The following is a 25613-nucleotide window of genomic DNA, read 5'->3' as shown; positions in this document are numbered from 1 at the left end:
AGTTTGAATGTCAGTTATCTTTTCACATAGAAATGGTATTCTACAAAAAAGTGGGTAGTTCAGTTTGCAACCCAAATGCTTTCCTTTGACAACCATTATTTTGGTGTGTAGCAGAAACATTTTATGCATACTTCTGTTACCTCACCCAGCACATTAAAGATGTGTACCCAACGGTTGAGATACAATAAAATTAATAGCCCTTACTGGACTCATCAAGGACTTCCTTAGGTGAAACTGGGATGTTTATTTTTAATTGTGATGAATACACGGACCAAGTACAGTATGACCTTGATTCATGCTAAGATACTAGCAGTTTTTCCCACAATTACTTTTGTACCATGACTACTAGTGTCAATACAGTGAAAAAGGCAAATAACATCTTAATATTATGAAATTACATATATGTAAAAATATATATATATATATACACACACATATATATGTATAGAAATTTTGAGACAGAGTCTCACTCCATCACCCAGGCTGGAGTGTAGTGGTGTGATCTTGGCTCACTGCAATGTGTGCCTCCTGGGTACAAGCAATTCTCGTGCCTCAGCTTCCTGAGTAGCTGGGATTACAGGTGCCCACCGTCACACCCAGCTAATTTATGTATTTTTAGTAGAGATAGGGTTTTGCCATCTTGGCCAGGCTGGTCTCGAACTCCTGACCTCAAGTGGTTTGCCTGCCTTGGCCTCCCAAAGTGCTAGGATTACAGGCATGAGCTACTGTGCCTGGCCTAAAATAATATTTTGACCTGGAAGACTCCCAGGGGTTCATGGACCATACTTTAAGAACCCCTGCTTTAAGTTATTTGAAAATATCCAGAAGCCTATATTAGTCTTTATTAATCTGCCCACTTTCTTGTTTTTAACTTGGATTTCTTCAGTTTCTACAAGTGCAGGTAAATGACATTAATTTAGAACTCAGTTTTACCATTTTTGCTTTGCAAGCATTGCAAGCATTGCATATAAAATTTTATTGCAGGCCGGGCATGGTGGCTCATGCCTGTAATCCCAGCACTTTGGGAGGCCGAGGCGGGCGGATCACGAGGTCAGGAGATCGAGACCATCCTGGCCAACGTGGTGAAATCCCATCTCTATTAAAAATACAAAAATTAGCTGGGCATGGTGGTGCGCCTGTAATCCCACCTACTCGGGGGGCCGAGGCAGGAGAATCACTTGAACCTGGGAGGCAGAGATTGCAGTGAGCCGAGATCACACCACTGCACCGTAGCCTGGCGACAGAGCAAGGCTCTATCTCAACAAAACAAAACAAAACAAAACAAAGAAAACCTTTATTGCAAATGTGCAGAGTTTTCAGCTACATGATCATTTTTGAAGACTGAATAGATATTAATATTTGGCTATACTGTGTCAATAAATTGAGTGTTAAATTTACACTCCAGAATTAAACAGTTTTAATGTGAGTTTGAGGTATTCCTTGCTTGTATTAATGTGACTGTAAGAGAAGTTGTAGATCACACTTGCCTGTTTGTTTTTTCTTCATTTCTTAGTAGCTAATTCCATCCCTCTTCACCCTTTAAACTAGAGCAGTTGTCACCCTTTGAACTAGAACAGCTAAAATCACTTGAGAGAAATAAGGAGCCTTTGTGTATAGGAACATTTAGAGTTAGGGAAGTGGGAAGAATCCTTCAGAGTGTAATTCATTCCTAATCAAAATTTTCCCCCCTGGGCTTCATTGGAGTTGGGGGTGGGATAGTGAGTGCCTATGTGTCAGACTTTTGAAGTTTAATTTCATTCTGACTTGGAATTATTCTCATAAAAAAAAAAAACATCAAAACAACATAGCTTCTAGCGCTTTATTAAAAGGTTAAATCTTTAGGTGGTGGTGGTAGTATTGGGGAACGCTAGTCATTCTGGACACTGCCATCTGTTTCAGTTTTTGCCATCAGTGAGAAACTGCCTCCAACACTGCTAGTTAATTAGGCCTTTAGAGCTTGGGTGTTTGTTGTTTTGTTTAGCTTCTATGGGGAGGTTTTCTCCAGCACTGAATAACAGTAGCCAGATATCAGTTAACCTATTTTTGCCTAAGTGTTCCATTATTGGAACACTAAGCTTGTGGGAGTTATTTATATCCTACTGCTTGAGGTCTTCTCCACGGTCTGATTTTTCACAAAAAAACCAACTTGCCACCTCTGGTGTAAATGGGTTAATAGGACAAATGTTAAAAAATATTTGAAAATATTGTAACAAATTATTAACCTATAGAATACACTGGCAACATATCACTACATTGGTAATATATCAGTACATTGTCTTATATAAACATTCAGCATTAATTCTAGTTTGATTCAGCTTCTTTTTTAGGTTGAGAATATTATATTTCCCTGTTTAAGAGTTCTTTTAGTTATTCAAAGATTATAGCAGATATTCTGACAGGGCATATTATAAAAACGTTGATTGTGAACATGTTAAAAGCTTCTCTTCAGTATTTTCTTTTTATAAACCACCTGTTGTCTTATGTGCATAGCATATACATTTGAACAAAGTGCTCATCACTTGTCAGCCATCAGTGGCAGCATAGAAATTACTTGTGGTACTTGCTTTGCAAGAAATTCTTTTGTATTTGTGACATCAGCTTTGTTTTATACAATTAAAGTATTACACGCTAGAATAATCTAAATTACAACCACCAAATGGTGATGTAGTTCTTCTTCCCTTGAACTGAATTTGTTTACTGAATGTGTGCAGCTATTGACTATTATTTAACACGACAGTTTCATAAAAATCTCTCCCTTATTTTGGTAGCAAATAAGAAGGTGGTTGTATTATTAAAGATATTTCTCAATTTTAAAATGTATTTTGAATAAATATTACATTAATCGATAAAATGTGGAAAATCCCATGTGTGTGAAAATCCTTCAATTATACAATTTGATTTTCAAATGAAATTTAATACTCTTAATATGATACATTCATGATCACTTTAATAGTATTTTTCATTTTTAAATTCCCAGTTAAAAGCATTTTGTACTCATTTTAATTCATTTTCTTCTGTTAAAAGAACAAAATATAACTGATTAAAACTTAAGATTGATATTAGAATAAATATTTAGACTGTTAGATAACTTCTTTTATATTTGCATGAGCATTAACTCTACACAGCAAATCTAGATACTTAGAGAACCATACCAATGGATTCTAAGTAATTGAGTTTTTTTCCCTTTGATGTTTTGTTAAATAATCCTGGTTATTATTTATTTAAGTAAGTTAACAGTACTAGTATATTGACATTATTTGAGTTGACAAGGATTTTTAGATAATTATTTCAAAAAACATGTTTTGGGACTAATGGAATAAAATTACTCATTTAAAGTAAGTTTATTATCTTGTACTTTGTAAAAAGCTTTAAGAATGTCACTGTTTAATAATAGGTAAAAGGTATATTTAGTTTTTATTTTAATAACAGGTAAAAGGCATAGTGTAAGGATGTTTTTTAAAGTAGCCAGTGGTATGCCTCTGCAATATAATTGGCTTGCTAAACCTCTATAATAGTTTGCATACAGAAGCTCTACATGAATTCAGTGATTAAAAAGCAGGAAACTACTTAAAATAAGACCTTTTGTTCTTTTTAGAAACAATCTAAATGGGAACTTTGTATTTGCAAGAACAAGATTTGGCATTTCTTTTTCACTGCTTGGTTGCTTTGATGTGAGTGGTATAGTGTAGTGGACATTAGTATATAAGTAAATGATTAAATGAGTCATAAGATGGAACATCTGCCTGAGAAGGCCTTTCAGACAGCATGAGTTATGTTGTTGAAGTCTCTAATCAGTGCATCTGTCCCTGAGACTTCAGTTGGTACAAGGATAGTTTTCTATTTTGGATTAGTTACTATATGAAGACAGCATATTTAAAAAAATTTTTTTCATGCATGCAACTGGAAAATTTGTGCCTGTGATATTGGAATAAAAAAATTACAGCAGTGATTTTTTTTGAGCATAGTAATAAATAAAGGATAGCAATAAGTGTATAAATTTTAACTTTTATAAGCCTTAAAGTGGTTATTTATGGTAGGATTTTACATTACAGACCCATAAGTCTTAATGTCTTACCTGAGGAAATATTCTTAGAAATAATGGTATTATAACAGGAGATAAATTCAGATGGAGGCTGAAGCACAGCAGGATTCAGATAGGATATTTAACTGAAACTGCAAACCATGTTGTGGGTCCCTTCCGATCTCGAATATTACCATAGTTTCAAAATTGCAGAGAGAGAGAGAGAGAGAGGAAAATATGAATATGCACGTTCATATGTTATATACAAGATAAAAACTCCTAACCAAAAGCACATTGTAGAATACCAGAGGATGATGACATGGAGTTGTGGTAAATGTATGTATGTTTTATTCTTTATAATCAGCAAGTCACGGGAGACAAATTCTTGTGATCATAGTTAATTTTCACTAAAGGGTGCAATTGAAAGGAGAAGTTGGCTCTTCTTTCCTTCGAAAATTTATACCTAGCTGTTCAATTAAACTTTTTTACAAGAAAATAATGAGTGTAATTAAATGAGAATATGGGGGTTTGAATAAGAATTGGTACATGTTAATTTACATATTGGGATTTTTAAATCTTTGAAATATAGATCAGTCATCAGGAAATATTTTTATTTTAAAAAGCGGTTTTAAAAAGTTGTGAGGTCCTCTAGTTTTTGCCCTGGGGTGTAGAGAACTAGAAGGAGTATCACTCCCACCCTCACAATGAAAAGGAGCCTGACTAACTTTAAAATGTAAGGATATACAGTGCCTGTGGGGATGGAGGAGACATGAACACACACTCAACTTGGGTAAACACAATGGTACACCAGTGAGAAGAGTTCAGCTAGATTTGGGACAGATTAGTGAAGGTTGAGTCCATGCCAGCAAGAATTTGTGATATCCGTGAAGGCTGCAGAAACTGGGGGACCTGGTACCCTCTTGTATATTCCTTCTTCACTAGTGGATGGGGTAAGAATCTCAGGAGATGGGAAATGGGAAAGAGTCCCCAACAGTATGCGACATGGCACACACCCTGGGGACAAGAACAGTGGTGACAGGTGGCTTCTCCCTTCTCTCCACTATACAACAAAAGCCGTCATCTGGGAACAGTGGACTGGGAAGGAAGTAGTACGCACAGCAAGCCTTAGGGCCTTGATGAAATTCTGAAATTCAGTGCGGTTAGGGAGAGGAAAGTGCGTGCACGTGTGTGTCTATTTTGTCAGGAATATGCTGGGCCCGCAACTGTGGTTTAGGGCAGGAGGATAGATAACTGATAAAGCTGTATCCTCAAGACCCAGGTTGACATGTGACTAAGGCTGAGGCTTGCTCAGAACAACAGAGGATTGGTCTGGGTCCCCAACCATTTCTCACCACCAAACTAACAGGTTTCTAATAATAATTAACAGCTGCTGGGTGAGAGACAGGAGAGGAAAGAAGAATAGACAACGATTCCTGGTGTAAAGGAAAGAGCTAAACTCACAATAGAATAGACATTACTCTGATAAATTTTAAGCCCCATCATAAAAACAAGATATTTCTACAGGAGTTTAAAGCCTGTAGTAGTATACTGAGGGTAACAGTGCTAACTTCAAACCCAGCCCAATTCCTAACTAGATAAACTCTAACCCTTCAGTAAAGCCTAGGAGAGGAAAAGACTTGCCCCGTTTTCGGCATTAAAAACTATTTAGTTTCTACTGTTGCACACAAGAGGATCAGCTTCCAACAACAACAAGAAAAACACTAGATGAATTTAAAAAGCAAGAAAAAACACACTCAGGGTTAAAGCAATCATTGAAACAAGCCTTAGATGGCTGGGCGCAGTGACTCACACCTGTAATCCCAGCACTTTGGGAGGCCAAGGTGGGTGGATCACCTGAGGTCAGGAGTTTAAGACCAGCCTGGCCAACATGGTGAAACCTCATCTTTACTACAAATATAGAAATTAGCCCAGCATGGTGGTACACGCCTGTAATCCCAGCTACTCGGGAGGCTGAGGCACGAGAATCACTTGAATCCAGGGGGCGGAGGTTGCAGTGAGCTTAGATCATGCCACTGCACTCCAGCCTGGGCAACAGACCGAGAACCCCATCTCAAAAAAAAAAGAAAAGAAAAGAAATAATGACCAAGAATTTTCCAAAATTAATGAGAGACAAAACCATAGGTCCAAAAAGCTCAAGAGAATAACAAGCAGGATAAATACCACACACATATGCTTGCACATGGACATGTAATATTCAAGCTGCTTAAAATGAGAGTTAATGAGAAAATCTCGAAGGCACCCAGAGAAAAACGTAGCATTATATATGGAGAACAATGATAGGAAGTTTATGTGATGGCTGACTTTTCATAATTATGGAGGCTAGGAGACTGTGGAATGACCCTGTTGAAGTGCTGAAAGAAAAAAACTCAGCCCAGAAATCTATACCTAATGAAAATATTTTTCAAAAATGAAACAGAAATAGTCTTTCATAGGCAAACAAAGGCTAGGAATTCATTGCCAGTAGACCTACTCTACAAGAAATATTAAAGCAAGTTATTTAGGCAGATGGAATAAATGAAGGAAAAAATTGATATTTTATGGTTAATTGTTCTGAAACAAGAATCAGCAAACTTTTTATATAAAGATTAGATAATAAATATAGGCTTTGAGGGTCATACAGTTTTTGAAACTACTCAACTTTGCAGTTGTCGTGTGAAATATGAATGAATGAATGAATGAATGAATGAGCACATAGCACATCTGAAGTGGTGTGTAGGCTGAGTATCTCTAAAAATTCAAAATTAAAATGCTTCAAAATCTGAAACTTTTTGAGGGCTGATGATGCTCAAAGGAAATTCTTGTAGGAGCATTTTAGATTTTGGACTTTTAGATTATGGATGCTTAACTGGTAAGTATGATGCACATATTCCAAAATCCAAAAAAAATCCGAAATCTGAAACACTTCTGGTTTCAGGCATTTTGGATAAGGGATACTTATAATATCATTTAAAGGTGGACTCAGACTAATGAAAAATGTATGTGGTAAACCTTTAGACAACTACTGGAAGTTTTGAATTGGAGGCATAATAACAAATCTATAGAAGAGATAAAATGGAATTATAAAAAAAATCCTTAGCACAAGTCAGAGAAAGAGGAAGAAAGAAAGAATAGCTGGAACAAGTAGAAAATTCTAGCAAGATGGTAGATTTTAGTTCAGTCATATCAATAATATTATATGTGAATATTCTAAATCAGGGATTGACAAACTGCTAACAACTATTTTCATTTGTTTGTACACATGTGCTGTGATCGAGAAAACTCCTGGACTTAGAGCGCATCTAGAATTTAGATAGCCATAAACATGTGCATGAGGAAGAATTTAGATAATGCACGGTGTGGCCCACGAGTTTACTGGTAATTTTTTTTCAAGAAACCATTTTTGGTTGGGTGTGGTGACTCATGCCTATAATCCCAGCACTGTGGGAGACCAAGTTGAGAGGACTGCTTGAGGTCAGGAGTTTGAGACCAGCCTGGGCAACACAGTGAGACCCCATATCTACACAAATTTAAAAAAATAATAAGTTAGCCGAGTATGTGACGGGTGCCTCTAGTCCCAGCTACTCAGTAGGCTGAGGCAGGAAGATCACCTCAGCCCAGTAGTTCAAGGCTGCAGTGAGCTGCGATTGCATCTCTGCATTCCAGGCTGGGCGACAGAGTCAGAGCCAGGACCCTGTCTTCACAAAAGAAAAAAAAAAAAAAGAAAAAGAATTTTCATTTTAGGGGAAAACATTGACTTGGGTGAATGTGGGTAGAGATAAAAGGGGGCATTGTGTTTTAGACTTTAGGAACACTTTTCTGAAATAAAAGAGAAGGTGTTATTGTAAACACACGCTGAAGCTGTTCTGTCTTGTCAGTTTCCTAAATGACATTGGATCAGGAATTATTTTTCTGTATATACATACATTTTTAAGTATAAATTATATATTTATGTTGTACAACATAATGTTTTCGTATATGTATACATTGTGGATTGGCTGAATCAAGGTGTTTAATGTATACATTACCTCATATACTTGTCATTTTTTTGGTTGGGGTAACACCTGAAATCTACTGTTAGCAATTTTCAAGGATACAAATATAGTATTAACTATACTTACTGTTATGTACAATAGAGCTCTTGAATGGATTCTTCTTGTCTAATTGAAATTTTATATCCTTTGACCCAGAGTTACTTTCTAATGTAAGAAGTTTTCAAAATTGATTTGTGAAACATAACCTATTATTAGATATACACCCATTATTCCTAGAGCTAAGGTATATTCTTTTCCTTTGGAATACTGCTGAATGTACTAAAATAGGAATGCTTCCACATTACTCTTTGATAATTACTAACGTGTGGTTGATCAAAATCTGTTCTTAATATTGTGCTTGTAACTTTCATGTAAATCATTTGAAGCAGTACTTACTGCCTTTGAAGGTAGAATTTCATATATTCAACATAGAAGTAACCCAATATTTGGAAATAGGTCCGTGGATTTTAGTCCCGGCTTTGTAACTTACTAGTTTTGTGCAAGGAGTAGCATTTAAGCTTCATGAGTCTCAGTTTCCTCATATGTGAAATGGAGATGATTTTCATATTTGGTTTATAGTCATAATTAAATGAGATATATGTCAAATATTAATTACTGAGAAATACTATACAAATTTAAATCCAAAAGTAATTGTTTTGAATATATAATTACGTATGTGGCACAGAAGTAAAATAGACATAAAGGTATACGCTGAGAAGGCTTACTCCTTGTCTGTATCTACCATGTCCCCCTTCACGCCCACAGCATTTATTTTTACTATTCCTTATGTATTTTTCTGTATTTTCTTTATATAAACATAAACAAATGCAATTAAAATTTTTTTTTCTCTTTCCTAAATGAAAAATAGCCTACAATGTACACTGAAGTACCTTACTTTTGGCATTTGCAATCTCCTAGAGGGCCTCCACAGCAGCGCAGAGTTCTTGTTTTCATTTTTCTTCTCAGATACATTTTATTTCATTGTATGGCTGTAATGTTGTTTATTGAGATCGTTCAGTATTGGTGGGTACTTGAGTGTTTTCCAGTTTTTTTTTTTTTTTTTTGCTCTTTTTGCTCTGATTGTATTATAATGCCACAAGGCCAAATTCATAATTCAGTATATATGTCATTTTATACATGTATAGTGAATGGGAGATAGGTTTACAAAAATGGGATTGTTGGGTCAAAGAGAAAATGCATCAGTAATTATGGTAGATATTTAAGTTTCCCATTTAGGAGTTATACCATTTTTGTACTGCTACCAACAGTGTATGTGAATGCCTATTTCTCTATGCCCTTGTCAGAAGAATGTGTTAAACCTACATATCTTTGCACTGAGAATTGATATGTTGGTATAGTTTTACTTTGCTTTTCTCATTATGAGTAGTGAGACTGAACATCTCTTCATATTTAAGAACTTTTTTTTTAATGGATTGCCTGTTCATGTTGCTTGCCCCTTACTGTATTGTTCTTTCTTTCATTTTTAAATTTCTTAACAACTAAGACTTCTTTATAGATATCAGCCCTATGTTGTATGAGTTGCAGATATTTTTTCCAAGTTTGTCATTTGTGCTTTAACTTTCTTTGTGATGTCTTGTGCTATTCAAATTTCTTTTTAGTTGATCTAAGTTATCAGAAAGGTTTTCCTCAATCCATGCTTACAAAATAATTTACCTATTTCTTTCTTTTATGATTTCATTTTTTTCTTTGTAAATCTCTAATCCATTTACAGTTCATATGCACTGAGACATAGATCCTACCTTTTTATTTTTATTTGCAAACAGCTCTTTGGTTGTTCGATAATTTTTATTAAAAAGTATGGATTTGAGTTGCTTTTATCATATGCTAGATTCCTGTGAGTATTTGGGCTCATTTCAGATCTTCCTATTCTGTTTCATCAATCTGCCAATATATTAATTTCTTAATGCCACACCTTTTATATAATTAAGATATAGTAATACAAGGTGAATATCTCTTATCTGAAGTGCTTAGGATCAGAAGTGTTTTGGATTTTGGATTTTTTCAGATTTTGGAACATTTGCATATACATAATAAGATATCTTGGGTATGGGACTCAAGTCTAAACGTGAAATTTATTTATGTTTCATATATGCCTTATACACATAGCTGAAAGTAGTTTCATACAATATTTTTAATAATTTTGTGCATGAAACAAAAGTTTGTGTATGTCAAACCATCAGAAAGCAAAGTTGTCACTGTCTCAGCCACTCATGGGGACAATCTGTAGTTGTTTTGCATCACCATCCTTCCTGACTCTGAATTTATATGCTGCTGATTAAGCAGCCATTTTCTTACACTTATTTACATGTAAGTACTTAACAGTAAATGTAACATATCATTAATATGTGAAAAGATGATGTGTTCAGGGTAACTCAGCAGCACAGTAGCATCACCAGAATAGCCATGTCAGCTGTTAGACAACAACAACCACCAACAGCAGCAGGCTTTCAGTCTCCTTCTATGATGCTGTGTTTTGATAAAAAGGTTACTGTATACTGTATTTATTTATTTATTTAGGAGAAAAGAAACATTAGAGGCAAGTGAAGGACCAGAAAGTGGGTTTTGTAGGCATGAGGAGACATTCTGCTGGATGGTTTTTTAAAATGTTTGCTTCAGATCATCTGCCTCATTAACCATGTTTTTTTGTCTTAGCAACCTGTCTTTGATTTTATAAACTGACGTGATTCCTTGTTCTGTTATGAACACATGCTGTTCTAGTCCTTTTATAAGCCCATCACACATTTTCACCATGTGGTCTATATGTACTTCTGCAGAATTAATGTCCTCTCCATCATTGGTATTATCATGATCACCTTGATTCAGAACAATTTTGGCCGTTTAACCATTGGTCAATGAATGAACAACTGGAGCGTCATTATTGATGTTAAAAACTTCTTTGATATTCGCTTATTCCAGCTTGCTGACAGACTCTGAAGGTATATATTTTGCATATATAAGGAGGTCAGGCATCATTTTTTCTCACTGGACATACAGAATCCTTCACAGTCACCACCTTGTTCATCATCACTCAATATAGTCACAGGACAGAGGTTGTGTCTTTAGTTACTGTGTTCCAAGCATTGGCAACAGCATATGTGGCATCCTTCATGCTAAACTCCTTTTGAAAACTTTCCATACCCATGCCTCTGTTCACTGCTACATGCTATTTGAGAAAGTGTTTTTATATTTACTCTTCATTGATCTAAGGATACCCTGGTCACATGACTTAGTTAAAGAAGTCACATTGGAGGAAAGCACATGGCATAAACATTACTTTTGATGAGAATTTCAGCTGGAGGATGAGCAAAACAGTTTCCAAAGAATAGCAAAATCTTGTAGTTGTCATTCAGTCCAGCTTCCCTGCAGTGAGCATGAGCTACTGGTACAAAATGTTTGTGAAACCAATTAGAAATGGTGTCGGTGGTGATCCATGCCTTTTTGTTAGCATAATGGACTGGTAAGAAGTTTACTCCTTGAAAATAGCAAGGATGCAAGCTTTTGGCTCTCACAGCAAGTGTGCCTGCTGTATTAGCACATCCTAGCACAGGTATTCTGTTATTGGCATCCTTAATTCCTTAGGAACAGTCTTATTACCTGTAGTCAGTATCTTTCTGGGGCAATAACACCAAACAGTAGTGATTTTTCTCGAGCAATATAGACTTGTTCTGGCATCACATTTTTATCAGTGATGACCTTGGCAAATGTGTCAGTGAATTTTTCATTGATTTGTGATCAGCAGATGCTTTATCACCACAACATTTAAAAATTGAATAATTTCTGCAACCAGGCTGTTGAGTATTCACAATCCCCTTTAATTTTTAGTTCTTCAGTAGATCTTTGCTTGTTTTTTGATCATATTATTAAGTGGCATGTGTTCACTGTGATACTGATGGATCCGCTTTTTCAATACATGATTGAGATCTCCATTTTTAGCTTTATTTGGTGTTTTTCTGTTTTTCATTAACTTCTGTTCATCACTTTTGGTATAGAGTGTCAACAGTTTATACCCTCATTTCTTCATGTCATATATGGTGGACATTTCAACACCATGCTCTCCTGTAGGACGTTTCACACTTACACCACTGTTCAATTTCTCCAGGTCTTTCTGTGCTATAGATAAACACTTCCTTTTTTTCTTATCACTGTTAGCTGTAGGGGCATCAGCGGGCCTTTTTTTCTTTTTTTTCTTTTTTTGACATTTTCAAGAATATTTTTACACCCCAGAGCACAGAATAAGCAAAAAACAAGTGAGTAATGCACATAGGTCTTGGCCTTATGTGGGAACATCAGCAGGGAACCTGTGTGTCCAGCCTGCACAACACATGCCATTTTATACCCTTTGTGGATGTGCTTGCATGGGGGAGTCTGGGTATGATCGGAAAAGATATGCCAGCTCAAGAGGGCTAAGAGGGTCTTTTTTTCTCTTGGATATGCTGAGTAAACTGTGTGCTGTGCACTTGCATTTTGACTGTGAGCTGTCACAGAAGTCAGGTTTGGAATTTTCCACCTGTGGCGTCATGTTGGAGCTCATAAAGTTCTGGATATTGGAGCATTTTGGATTTCAGATTTTTGGATTATGGAGTTCAACCTGTATCTTGTCAAGCTTATTTCCTTTCATATTCAGAGTGTTTGCTCTTGTTTATTTTTTCCATATAAACTTAAGAATCAGCTTTCTTCAGCCTACAAGTAGAAATCTTATTGGAATTATTATTATGAAGACAATACATTCATACATTAACTTACTTACATGTTTTGAATCTTCCCATTCAAAACCATGATACGTTCTTTTACTTGTTGAAGTATACTATTGGAGCATTTAGAAATGTATTAAAGGTCTCTCATGTTGGTTTTGCATATATCTTGTAAAGTTTATTTCTAGATGTCTTGTCTCTTTTTTGTTGATACTGTAAATGTGGTATTCTCTTGTGTTATGTTTTCTGATTGCTGTTTATATATGAAAAATACTTTATTTATTTATTTGAGATGGAGTCTTGCTTTGTTGTCTAGGCTGGAGTGCAGTGGCGCAATCTTGGCTCACTGCAACCTCTACCTCCCGGGTTCACTCGATTCTCCTGCCTCAGCCTCCCAAGTAGCTAGGACTACAGGCACGTGCCACCACACGTGGCTAATTTTTGTATTTTTAGTAGAAACGAGGTTTCACCATGTTGGCCAGGCTGGTCTTTAACTCCTGACCTCAGGTGATCCACTCGCCTCAGCCTCCCAATGTGCTGGGATTACAGGCATGAGCCACCATGCCCGGCCTGAAAAATTCTTTAAAAGATCAGTTTGTTTGCGTAATTCTTTATTAAGTACTGTAGAGATTACCTAAGGAAAATGTGAAAAATATACTTTCTTCCTTAGTGACTAATATATAGGTTGAATATATAAAGCTTGTATGTTTGAAATTCTCAGACTACTTTATACTCATATTTAAATTATGCATTTCAGACTATCATTGGGAATTAATGATAAATCAGCATCAGTAGAATGAATGTATAAACTCAACATAGCAAAAGCCTTCCTGGATGAGGTAGGTTTTAAAGAAATACTTGAAAGATGGATAAAATACAGATGAGAGGAAATTGGATCTAGCACATTAATTCAGTGCAGGGGAATACTATGCAGGCTGTATTAAAGTGGAAAGCTGTCTGTCACACTACAAGTGAAAAAATAGGTTATACATGGAAGCATTCTGGTTTATTTAACCAAAAAAAAAAAAATAGGCTCATAGGAAAAAAGTCTCAAAAAATAAGTATTCGAATGTTGACAGTGGTTATAGATTTCTAGGTGATTTCTTCTTTTGCCTACGTATTTTAATGGTGATTACTAGTTGTCCACCATAATCCATGCTCTCCTTCTTCTTGGCACATGGCTGCTCATCTTTACTACATTTTATTTCATTTTATTTTTTTACTACATTTCCCAGTTTACCTTGAGAATATGTGTTTGTGTTTTCTGCAATGGGTTGTGAAAAGAATTGGTATGTGACACTTTTTGGCCTGGATCTCAAGACATTGTGCCTTTCCTAGTAGTTGCTCTTTTCCTTTTATGCTGTTTTAATTGGAAGTACTCAGACCATTCAGATGATGACAGTGCCTTAGAGAATAGCAGAGCCATGACTTGGAAAGTACCTGAATCTGTGAATGACTACAAGGAACGGGGAGCTGCTCCACCAAGCTGGACCATTTATGTTAAGATTGAAATTAAAGAGAAATAAACTTTTCTGTTTGTGAAGCCACAATATTTTGGAATCTCTTTTACTTCCATAGCCTTATTTACCCTAGCTAATATATCTGTATTTTCTTCATACATTGTAGACACACATATTACTTTATAATTTAAAAGAAAGCTACTTTTCAAACAACTTGAGAACATACTATGCATATGATGCTTAAACTTGCTTTTGTTGTTTAATATAGTCTGAATATCTTGCCCATTTTGTTGAAATAAATGTTTTATTTTGGAACAGTGTTAGATTTACAGAAAAGTTTTACAAATAATACATAGAGTTCTCATATACACCTCACTCAGTTTCCGTTACCTCTTATGTTATCATTTTACTGTGATACATTTGTCAAAACTAAGGAACCAACACTGGTATATTGCTGTTAACTAAACTCTAGACTTCATTTAGATTTCACCAGTTTCCACTAATGTCATTTTTCTGTTCCAGGATTCAATCCAGGATATCACATTACATTTACTTGTCATGTTTCCTTAGTCTTCTCTGTTCTCCTGATAGTTTCTTAGTCTTTCTTTATTTTTCATAACCTTGACATACTTCACTGTTCAGATATTTTATAGACTATTCCTTATATTGGGCTCATCTGATATCTTCCTCATGATTAGATTGGGTTGTGGGTTTTTGGAAAGAATATTTTAGAGGTAAAGTATACTTCACATCATATCGTGGAGTACGTGATAGCTACATGCCATTAGTGATCTTCCTTGCTTGGTTAAGGTAATGTTGGTCAGGTTTCTCTACTGTGAAGTTACTATTCTTTCCTTTCCATATTTTCTTTTGAAAGCAGGATAAACTTAGGCCACTCTCAAAGCAGAGGAGGAAACACTCATTTTTAAATGCTAAATTTAATTTGATAGATGTCAGTCTTCATGTTCACCAGACCAACATTGAATACTTGGATTTTTATAAAAAACTTTCATCCTATGGACAACTGAGCAGCCAGCATGGAATCAGGCTGGAATTTCCTTCTTTAGTTGCATGGAGTATAGCCTGCTGGTTGAGAACAAGAGAGGAAGAAATGAAATCAAAGAATATACCTGTGTCTCAACTCCAAAGCCCCAGTTTTTCTTTTGGTCATCTTGATTTGGAAATCAAAGCTAAATTCCTATCTTTAGAGACCTGAACATTTCTGATAGTATTAATGAGAAGAAGAGATATTGAGTACCCTTTATTGAGTTCCACTTGAGATCAGGACTCTGCAAGGCCTTCTACATGAATCATCCATTTAATCCTAAGAGGAAAGTACTACTATTATCTACATTTTACAAATGAGGAAACTGAGACTTAGATTTTGACTTGCTTAACACTTCCAACGTGTAAGTGGTAGCATCTAGATGAAAATCGTCGTTTGCTTATTTTTGCCCTCTTACACATCAGAGTACCACTAGTTCTACATCAATGAGAAAAGTCTAGTTATCAGAGGAGTATGGTATTCGATAGAGGGATAAGGTAGCTATTTGGGAGTACTGAACAGATAGCATGGAGAGATAAAGGCCACTAATGCTAAGTGGTGAATTCAGATTTTCCAACTAGGGTTCTCCCTTTTCCAACCTGGATCTTGTGTGCTCTGTTTTCTACATGTTTTCTGTGCCCTAGTGCATACTTCCTGAAATATCTGAAGCAACCCATGAGAGACTGAACTCTTCTGGTCTCAGTTTGGCTCATCATTGCACAGCTCATGGCTGGATTATCAAGTCTGGCTTTGCTATTGGCCAGCTCATTCTGATGCCAGTGGCCTACTTTCTGCTAACTTAGAGTCTTGGTATGCCAACACATTGTAACTAATCCCTCCCTCAGAACTGCACTTGTTGTATTTTTTTCTGGGAGTAAGTTATGTGCAGATACAGTAGTTATATTAGCCAAGATTGACTTTTTTTTTTTTTTTTTTTGCTGAAGTAGTGTCCCATTTTATTAAAGATGTGATGCTGGACTTTCAAAAAAATGGCATTTTTAGAGATTGTATGGAGCCACTTAACAGTGAAACTTTTGAACATTTTATTAACTGAGGCAGTACACACTTTTCAGTGAACTAAATTCTTTGACAAACAGTGAGATTCTGGCATTTATGGAAAACTTTTAGTTTAACTCCCACAATTAGATGAGGTAATTGGGGATGGAGTAACTGACAGTTTTGTTGTCACCATCAAATCAACTCAAAACATCTTGGATATTGCATGGCATCTTACAAACAGGATAAAAAGACAGCCCTAACCTGGAGAGACCTGCTTGGGAAGGTTGTTGATAAGATGGTGCATTGAGGGATGAAAACAGGGATTTTTTTTTATTTAGGAGAAACAAACATTATTTTCTGTCTGATAATTATGACCACAGTAATACATTTGTACTGTAGGTGAAGTGGCCCATTGCTGCCATATGTGTGCACCTTCCTCAATACCCATTTGTACTTCACAGAAATTGAAAGAGATTTTTAAAAAGAAATTAAATTGCATATAATACATGTGGATCACTCTTAACTCTTTTTAATGGCTATGTAGCATTTTGTCATAGGAACATACCACAGTTTACTTAAATGATGGATATTTAGGTCATTTCAGATTTTTAGTTCTTCAAATATTTAACTCTTTCTTCCCTCTTTCAGTTCCTTATTTTATTGAGAAAACAGAAGCAGTCAGAAAAGAATTACCTCCCTCTTTTCCCACAATTTATTCACTCAAGGATATGATAGTGAACAAACGAAACAAAAATCTGTGCCCTCAAAGTGCTTATATGCTAAAGGAGGGAGATAGAAAATAAACAAGGTGTTTAAAAAGTAAAGTATGTTGTATATTAGATTGGCGATAAATACTGAGGAGAAAAAGTAGGGAAGGAGCATAGTATAGTAAGTGTTGGGGGGTGGAGTTTGTAGTTTTAAAGGCAAGGAGAGATTCACTGAAGTTGACAATTGAGTAAATAACTGAAGGAGGTAAGGGAACAAATCACGTAAATATTTGTAAACAGAGGCAACAGCAAATGCGAGTGCCATGAAGCTGAGTGAGGCCTGCTGTCTGAGTTCTGTCACCCTACATCCACTTGCATCATATATTCTACCTTTCCCTCTGATTATAACGAGTGAGTTGTCCCTGCCAAGGCTAACCCCATCCACTTGCACATGAAATCTGCTTCCCTCTGTCATATAGGACTGTGATCCTGCTGTCATGCCCTCTTACCTGTGTCACATTTTCTCTCTAGTTGGTTCCCATGAGCTTGCAAACATGCAGCAATATCACCCATCTTTAAAAAATGAACATGAAAGAAAAACAAAACAACAGAGTCCCTTGGCCCTCATTCCCTCTTCTCCCCAGCTACTGTTTTATTTCTTTGTTCGCCTTCACAACAAAGCTAAAAAGAGGTTGTCTCCACTTCTTCACATTCTATTCCTTTTAAAAACCTACTCCAGTGAGGTTTTGCTCCCAAAAGAGCATTTTAAAATGCCCTTGTTTATGTCACCAGTGACCTCTATGTTGCCAGTTGCTCCTTTTCCATCATTTTCTCTGATAAAGTATTAGCAAATCATGGTTTTTTTGTTTGTTTGTTTGTTTATTATTTGTTTTGCCATACTAGAATGTAAGATCCAAGACCATAGGTACAGGGGTGCTCTTCAATATTTGTTGAATGAGTGAGTGAATGATAATACCAGCCTCCTTGTACATACCTTATATGTACCATTGTCCTCTTGCCTGATTTGTTTTCCTTTGAGATAAATACCTAAAAGTACTAAAATGATAATTTCCTAAAAGTACTGAGTCAAAGGGTGTGTGCATTTTTAAATGCTTTTATCAATTGCTACTAAGCAACCTCTTTAACCAAAACATGCAGTTAGGATTTGTTTGTTTTTAAAACTTTGGTATTTATCACGGACACTTCTTAAAACAGATTATTTTACTACTTTTGATTTCTGTCTTTTCCCAGACTGCCAGGATCAAATGATGTATGCAGAAATTCCAGTGTAACTTGTATTTTCATACTTGAATATTCAGTTAGGGCCAGGTAGGCCAGTAGAAAAGGGTTCTCCTCAAGTTTTGTGTCCACAGGACAGTGAAGACTTAGAACGTCATTGAAGCTGCATGACTGTCTTTAGGAAAAAAGGTTTTAGCCATTATACTGCATCCTGCTGTCTTATCTGAGGAATAACACATTTGCTAGAGGTTCTTTCCTTTAGATTGCTGCCCCAGTCAAAGGTCAAGTATTGTGGTAACTACACTTTTGCTATATTGATTGAAGAAATAGAGCACTAACACACATACAACAAATTTGTACTCAGATTATATGCCTGGATTTCTGGTGCTGTACTTAAAGCTAAGGAGTCTGGTTTTACTTATCCGTTCCCAGCATTTTGTAGTCAAAATGTGGATAAAGCTATTGATAAGAATAGAAATGGATACATTTGTTTTCTAATTGTCTCAGTATTAGACTGAAGGTAAAATATTAATAGTTGCCCACATAAATATAATATTTATAACAAACTTTTATTATCGAATCTTTAGATTTTTTTAACCTTCATTGAGAAAAATGTTTCTGCTAATGTTAATTAGCTAGTAACTGCTGTTTTCAGTGTGCTTCAATTACAGTATGTTGCTTGATTATATGTTATAAAATAAACTTAAGGTTGCCCTAGGCTGTTAGACTCAGTAGTTTATGTTAGCTTATAACCTAGAAGCAGATTTCTTATAAATTTGTGAGGAAAGGAGAAAAGTAAAAATTAAGCTCTATCAAGATATTTTTCTATTTTATTATGCTTTCTCATTAAATTACTCTCTTTCTATTTCTGGTTCTCATTATGTGAGTTGCAAGTGAAAAGTTGCCAGTCCAGAATGTTTCAGAAACATGGAGCGTTTCAATGATAGCTATCACTACTGTCTAATAATTGATAGCAAACATTTATTAAGTGCTTACAATGTCAGATGTCAAACCCTAAGGTCTGGGTTAGTAAAATTCATAATATATCTGTCAAGTTCAAAGAAGTTCAAAGCCCAGTGGAACAATTAAGACAAATGATGAAATTCTTTACAATTCAGATTTAGTCAGTAAGTAAAATGTTAGTAAATCTGCTTTGTAAGGAGCATGTAGTTTTAGGAAATTTATTATAATATTGTTACCCAGTAGATATGTCTAAAAACCTTTATATGTTTATCCCACATGAACCTTTTTCTGTCTTTCAGATAATTCAGCAAAAATATTTATAGGTTCCATAACTGTTGATATTGAAGAGTTTTTTAAAGAAGTATTCCTGAGTTAATATAAGGTTCCCATAAATCAGCCTTTAGTGTAACAAATATATATATTTGAATATCTAGCATATGGACGTGAAGTTTTGAATATTTAATAAACTGAAGTCAGTATACTATACTGAGTACTTATGCGTAACTATTTTCAAACGTTTCTATTTATTTAAACTTTAATGTATTGTACAGTCATTTAATGTATAGCCAGTCATTTCTCACAGTTTGTCAAATTGTAACCGTAAAGTTACATTTTAGGAATTTAGTTTTTAAGTTTTTTTTTTTCTTTTTTCTTTTCATGGTAATGTTTTATCCTGGATATGTGTAAAATAAACTACTTACAGTTAAAAAATACATACACTCCTGTGCATATAATTTTCTGCCCATTCATTATCCTTTTAACTTAAGCATTATCTTTGGTTAAAATTGCTACTCACATTTGCTTTTTAAAATACCTAATGTAGTTTTAATATAAGTTATATAACTCAGATCATAAACTAAACCAATACAAAATAAGACAAGTAAGAAATGGATAAGATATGGCATCTTTCTTGCTATACTCATTCCTTTCTGGTGGAAGTGGAACTTTTGAAAATAAAAGGTAATACTGTTTAGGAGCAAAGTTTTAATTTTGTTCTTATTGAAATAATTGATAAATTGCTTATTTCTTTATAAATTTGTACTTAGTTTCAGAAGTCAGGAGTTTATCAAGTTTGTACAAGTTTTTTGGAACTAGTTTTACAACATAAAATAATTTTGCCATCTTCTCATTTTGTGATTAGACATTTAAACCAAATATAAAGCTTAGGTTAAAGACGTTGAATAGAACATAGCATATATACTATATATGTGATTTGAAATGTACTTTGTTCATAGGCCCATATAAAGACAGTTTAAGTTAGCTGGCCTAATGTATGCAGAAAGTAATAACAATTTGATCATATCAAGTGTATGTTTGTCTTAAGGAAGTAGAGTATGTTTACTGTATTTTTTCTTGCTCACGAATTAATTAAATTTCTATCTTACTTTTCCAGATCCACCAGTTCCACCAGGCTTTGAAACTGGTGATTATTTATAGTGTTCCTTTGTGGAAGGAGTGGATTTATAAATTAAAATTGTCTTGTTTTACCACTGTTTATTTTGATTTAGTTTATTCATAAAATTAGTTTAGTTCTTCCCAGAGAGCTGTGTTTTGATTTAATTAATAAATAGAAAATAGGTGTTTTTAACTTTTGCATAGGCTTATAATATGCTACCAAACATCTATAATAAATACTAAAATAAATACCTGTATTTGGCTAATACCTATAATAAATACTGAATGTTAATGAAATTATTACATAGCATTGAATCTTTAGGTGTAAAAAGAGTTTGGATAAATTAGCTGTAGTTTAGTAGCAATTTGAAATGTACAGCTTTTTTATGTGGTTTAATTCAATATTTTAAAAATAGGGCTAGTATATTTTGAAATCACTAGAGAATTAGTTGAATTGGGGAAAAGTCAACAACTTTTTGTAAATTAAGTTTTTTTGAGATCTATTCTTTCCTTTTAATTGATATTAATTTCCTGAGTTGATATTAATTTTCTGATTAATCATTTTAGGTTGTGTCTGAAAAAATTTTAAGAAATCCAAATGTATTTGATTTTATTAAGCTGGCTGACTTTGTCAGAAGTCTGGAAAAAATTTAAGACATTCAAATGTACTTGATTTTATTAAGCTGGCTGACTTTGTCAACAGTCTGAAAAAAATTTAAGAAATCCAAATGTACTTGATTTTATTAAGCTAGCTGACTTTGTCAAAAGTCCATTGCTATTTGCTTAAGGTTTCTAGCTTTTGCAGCAGAGGATAATAGTGCTCTTAAATTGGATTTATGCTAACTTTTAAGAAACATATTTGTTCCAAGCAGTCTAAGAAGTGCAGAGATCCATGTCAATATTCAGAATTCATATTTTCCTTGAACAGAAGGTTGTGATAAAATGGTACATGGTGTGTTTTCATTGCCTGTTGAAAGACTTTCATGCAGTTAAAATAAGCATTTTGATGGTGGTTGAATTAAGAGTTTTTGTCAGTCTCTTCTCATCATGGATGATTAGACTAAAACGTCTGCTTGTCTTGACTTGAGATCACCACAGCTTCAGATAACATGCTTTGTGATTGAAGGTCGAAATATTTTGAATTCTAATAGGCTGCCAGATGAATTGCTTGAAATAGACTGTAAAATTTCAAGGCTTCCTTTTCCATCTGCTGTGAAAAGAACCATTGGGAATGGTTGAGCTTGATGATCATAGAATTACTGGATGGTGATTCTAAAACCCTCAAAGGGAAGTTGCTATGGAGATCTAGTTCCAAACTGTGAAATGATTCACCTTTGAAAGGCTGCAGGGTCTGAGAAGCTGAACACATCATTGTTCAGGTGGTCATTGGTTAGGAAATTGCTGGTGCCTGTGTAATCAGCACTCCTGTGGTAGTTAACGATCTAAAAAGGTTTGTTCTGAATGATGTGGGACAACAGCAATGTGCATAAGATGGCTTCTCTCAATCATGGTTTGCTCAGCCTGGTGCTTGTAAAAATACAGCAAACTAAATAGCACAGAAATGAATTGCTTTATTGAGGGAATCTTTTGAAAACAAAATTTTGAATTGATGAGTTTAGCATCTAAAATAAAATGGTTCTTTTTGAAAATAAAGTTTTTTGCAGAAACATGCATTGTTTTCTTTATTTTAATTCATCCCCATACCTCCCACTTTTTGTGATAAAAAGCTCTTTGTCTTTCTAGGTGTAAGACCCTTACCGTGATGAAATGTTTAGCTTTTACTAGAGTACTATTTCAAGAGCCTTCTTGCATAAGCACAGGGGCACCTGAGAAGGAGTTTAGAAAAGCCCCTAGTCATTGAGAATGAGTCTAGGAAATCCCCAAATCATTAGAAGTAGAAAGTAATTAATCCACTTATAGCAAATTGTTTCCCCTCAAATTGTTTTTTATTTGCCTATTTGTGACATGTATTTTAAATTGATATCTTTTCCAATTTTTGTTTTATTAAATCAACTTTCGTTTTTATTTCTGGAAACCTGAGGCCAAAATAATTTTTGAAATTCATTTAACAGCAAATTATTATAAACTGCTATTCTCCCATATTAAGATTTCAAAATAGGTAAAATTCAATCTTAGTTAATTTCCTATCAGCCTATAATGGTGAACTTTAGTAATCAAGTATGAAATCTTATCAAAAATAATCTATGTATATCAAGTTTGTCTGTATGGTGTTTTCTCCAGACAACATTAATGTAAAATATACATGTAACAAAAATCATATATTCTTAGTGTACAGTTTGATGAAGTTTATTGTACACAGTTGTAGATCTACTATCACAGTCAAAATACACAATGTTTCAATCATCCTAAAATGTTTCTTTGTGTCCTTTTGCAGTTGATCCTCTCCCCTAACCCTTATCCTTAAGTACTCACTGATCTGCTTTCTATTGTTGCATTTTTATTATATTTAAAATTTCATGTAGTATCATGTAGTATATAGTTTTTTCTGTTTGACCCTTTTTAAACCTAGCATAATGTTTTTGATATTCATTCATATTGTATACATTAATACTTTCTTATTACTATGTAGCCATTAATATTATCAGTTTGCTTGTCCATTCATTAACTGGTGGACATTTGAATTGTTTCCAGTTTTTATTGTTAGGAATTATTTGTGTAGAAATGTTTGTATGGATATATGTTTCTATTTCTTTTGGGTAAATATCTAGAAATGGGATTGCTGAAGTGTATGGTAACTGTATGTTTAGCTTTATAAAATACTGCCATACTGTTTTCCAAAGTGACGGTAACATTTTGATTTCTCACCAGCAATATGAGTTCCAGTTCCTCCGCATCCTTTCTAACACTTGATATTGTCAATTGTTTCTAGTTTAGGCGTTATAGAGAATACTTCATTGTGGCTGTCATTTTTATTTTCCAGCCTATTAGTGATGACCATCTTTTCATTTGCTTACTTCCAAACTGTGTATCTTCTTTGGTGAAGTGTCTGTTTAAATATTTTGTCCATTTTTAATTGGATTGTTTGTCTTATTTTGAGTGGAAAGAGTTCTTTACATATTCTAGATACAAATTCTTTGTCAAGTATATATTATATGAAATTTTCTCCTAGTCTGTGGCTGGCTTTTTTTTTTTTTTTTTTAAATTATGTCTTTCAAAGAACAAAATTTTTCATTAGGATGTTCATTTTATCAGTTGATTTTCTCTGATATTTGTGTTTTTTGTGTCTGGTTCAGAAGTCTTTACCCAGCGCAGTGTTACAGATATTTTCTTTTGTTAAAGTTTAATATTAAATAACTTTAGCTCTTACATTCAGGCCTATCATCTTTCTAGTTAATTTTGCATATGGCATGGGGTAAGGTGTTAATTTTCTTCCATAGAGATGCATAGTTTTTCCAGAATCATTTGTTGAATATTTTTTCTCTCACTGAATTAACCTGACACCTTGTCAAAAATCAATTCACTGTTTTAGGAGGTCAAATGCAGGTCAGTTTATGCACTCTATTCTGTTCCATTGATCTATTTGCTTTGGCAATACTATACTGTCTTGATTACCATAGCTTTAGAGTAAGTCTTAAAATTACATAGTGTAGGTCTTCTGACCCTTTCCCTATTTTTAAGATTTCTTTAGCTTTTCTAGTTCCTTTGCATTTCTGTATAAATTTAAGAACCTGAAAAAAAAGCTTGATGGAATTTTTTGATTTTTGACTTTGTACTGAAACTGTCAGTGGAGACTACCAATCCATGAAGGTGATAAATTTTTAAATTTATTTGGGTCTCTTCTCAACAGTATTTGATAGGTTACAGAGTATAAATCTTATACATATTTTGTTCATTTTATCCCTAGGTATTGAATATTTTTCTGCTATTATAAGTGATATTATAGGTTAGTTTTAGAAGCCCTTAATCAGGTTGAAGTAGTTATCCATTATTCCTAGTTTGCTGAGAGTTTTTATCCTGAATAGGTGTTGAATTTTGTCAAATGAATTTCTTTTATCTATTGGAATGATCTGGTTTTTCCTTTTTATTCTATTAATATGGCAAATTACATAGACTGATTTTTGAATGGTAAGCTTTTGTTATTCCCAAGATGAACTCACTCTATCATTATAAATAAACCTGTGTGCTTTTGAATTTGATTTGCTAAAAATGTTTTAAAGGATTTTTACATCTGTATTAATGAGGGACGATTGTTTCTGTGGTTTTCTTTTATTGTAATTTTTGTCAGAATTTGATACCAGGGTAATATGAACCTTGTAAAATCACTTGTGAAGTATTTTCTCTTTGATTTCCTGGAAGAATTTATGGAGGATTCATGTTGTTTCTCCCCTAAATGCTTGATAAAATTTACCATTAAAGCCATCTAGGCATGGAGTTTTATTTTTTATTTTTATTTTGTTTTTGTGGGAAGGTTTTTATTTCAGATTCAATTTCTTGAACCGATGTAGGACTATTCTTATTTTCTATTTCTTCTTAGTTCAGTTTTGGTAATTTTTGTCTTTCTAGCATTTTGATTACTTCATTTAAGCTGTCAAATTTATTGGGCATAAAATTATTAATATTCTCATTATATGTATAATGACTTAGGAGCTATAATGTCTCCTCTTTCCTTCGTGATGTTAGAATGAAGTGTAATTTTTGTCTTTCTTTTTGATTAGCCTATCTAGAGGCTTATCAATTTTATTGAGCTTTTTAAAGGACTATGGGTTTCACTGATTTTTTTTTCTTTGTTCATTTCCTATTTCACCAGTTTATTCTCATATCTTTTGTTATTTCCTTCTTTCTACCTATTTGGGTATTTTAAAATTACTTAAGACCTTTTTTTTTAATAGGTGCTTGCAGGTTGTTGACTTATAAAAAAATCAAGTTGTAAATTTTTATCACAGATTTCAAATGAAGTTCTTAAAAATCTTAACTTGAACAAATATAAAACAATTTAAAACCCTTTCTTTAAAGGCAGATTGAGAAAAAAACAGGCTTAAAAATATGTTTGTTATTAACAGAAAGAAACATATTTAGGTAA

General features: G+C 34.2%; 1 protein-coding gene across 2 annotated transcripts in view; it reads left to right on the top strand.

The window, feature by feature from the left end:
- OLA1 (Obg like ATPase 1) overlaps positions 1 to 25613 on the top strand; it is a 171089-nt gene that overhangs the window by 49093 nt on the left and 96383 nt on the right.

This window comes from Macaca mulatta, chromosome 12 (genome assembly GCF_049350105.2).
Source record: "Macaca mulatta isolate MMU2019108-1 chromosome 12, T2T-MMU8v2.0, whole genome shotgun sequence".
In the NCBI taxonomy this organism is placed as follows: Eukaryota; Metazoa; Chordata; class Mammalia; order Primates; family Cercopithecidae; genus Macaca; species Macaca mulatta.
The sequence above is the reverse complement of the archived record's forward strand: the minus strand, read 5'-3'. Positions and strand labels throughout refer to the sequence as shown.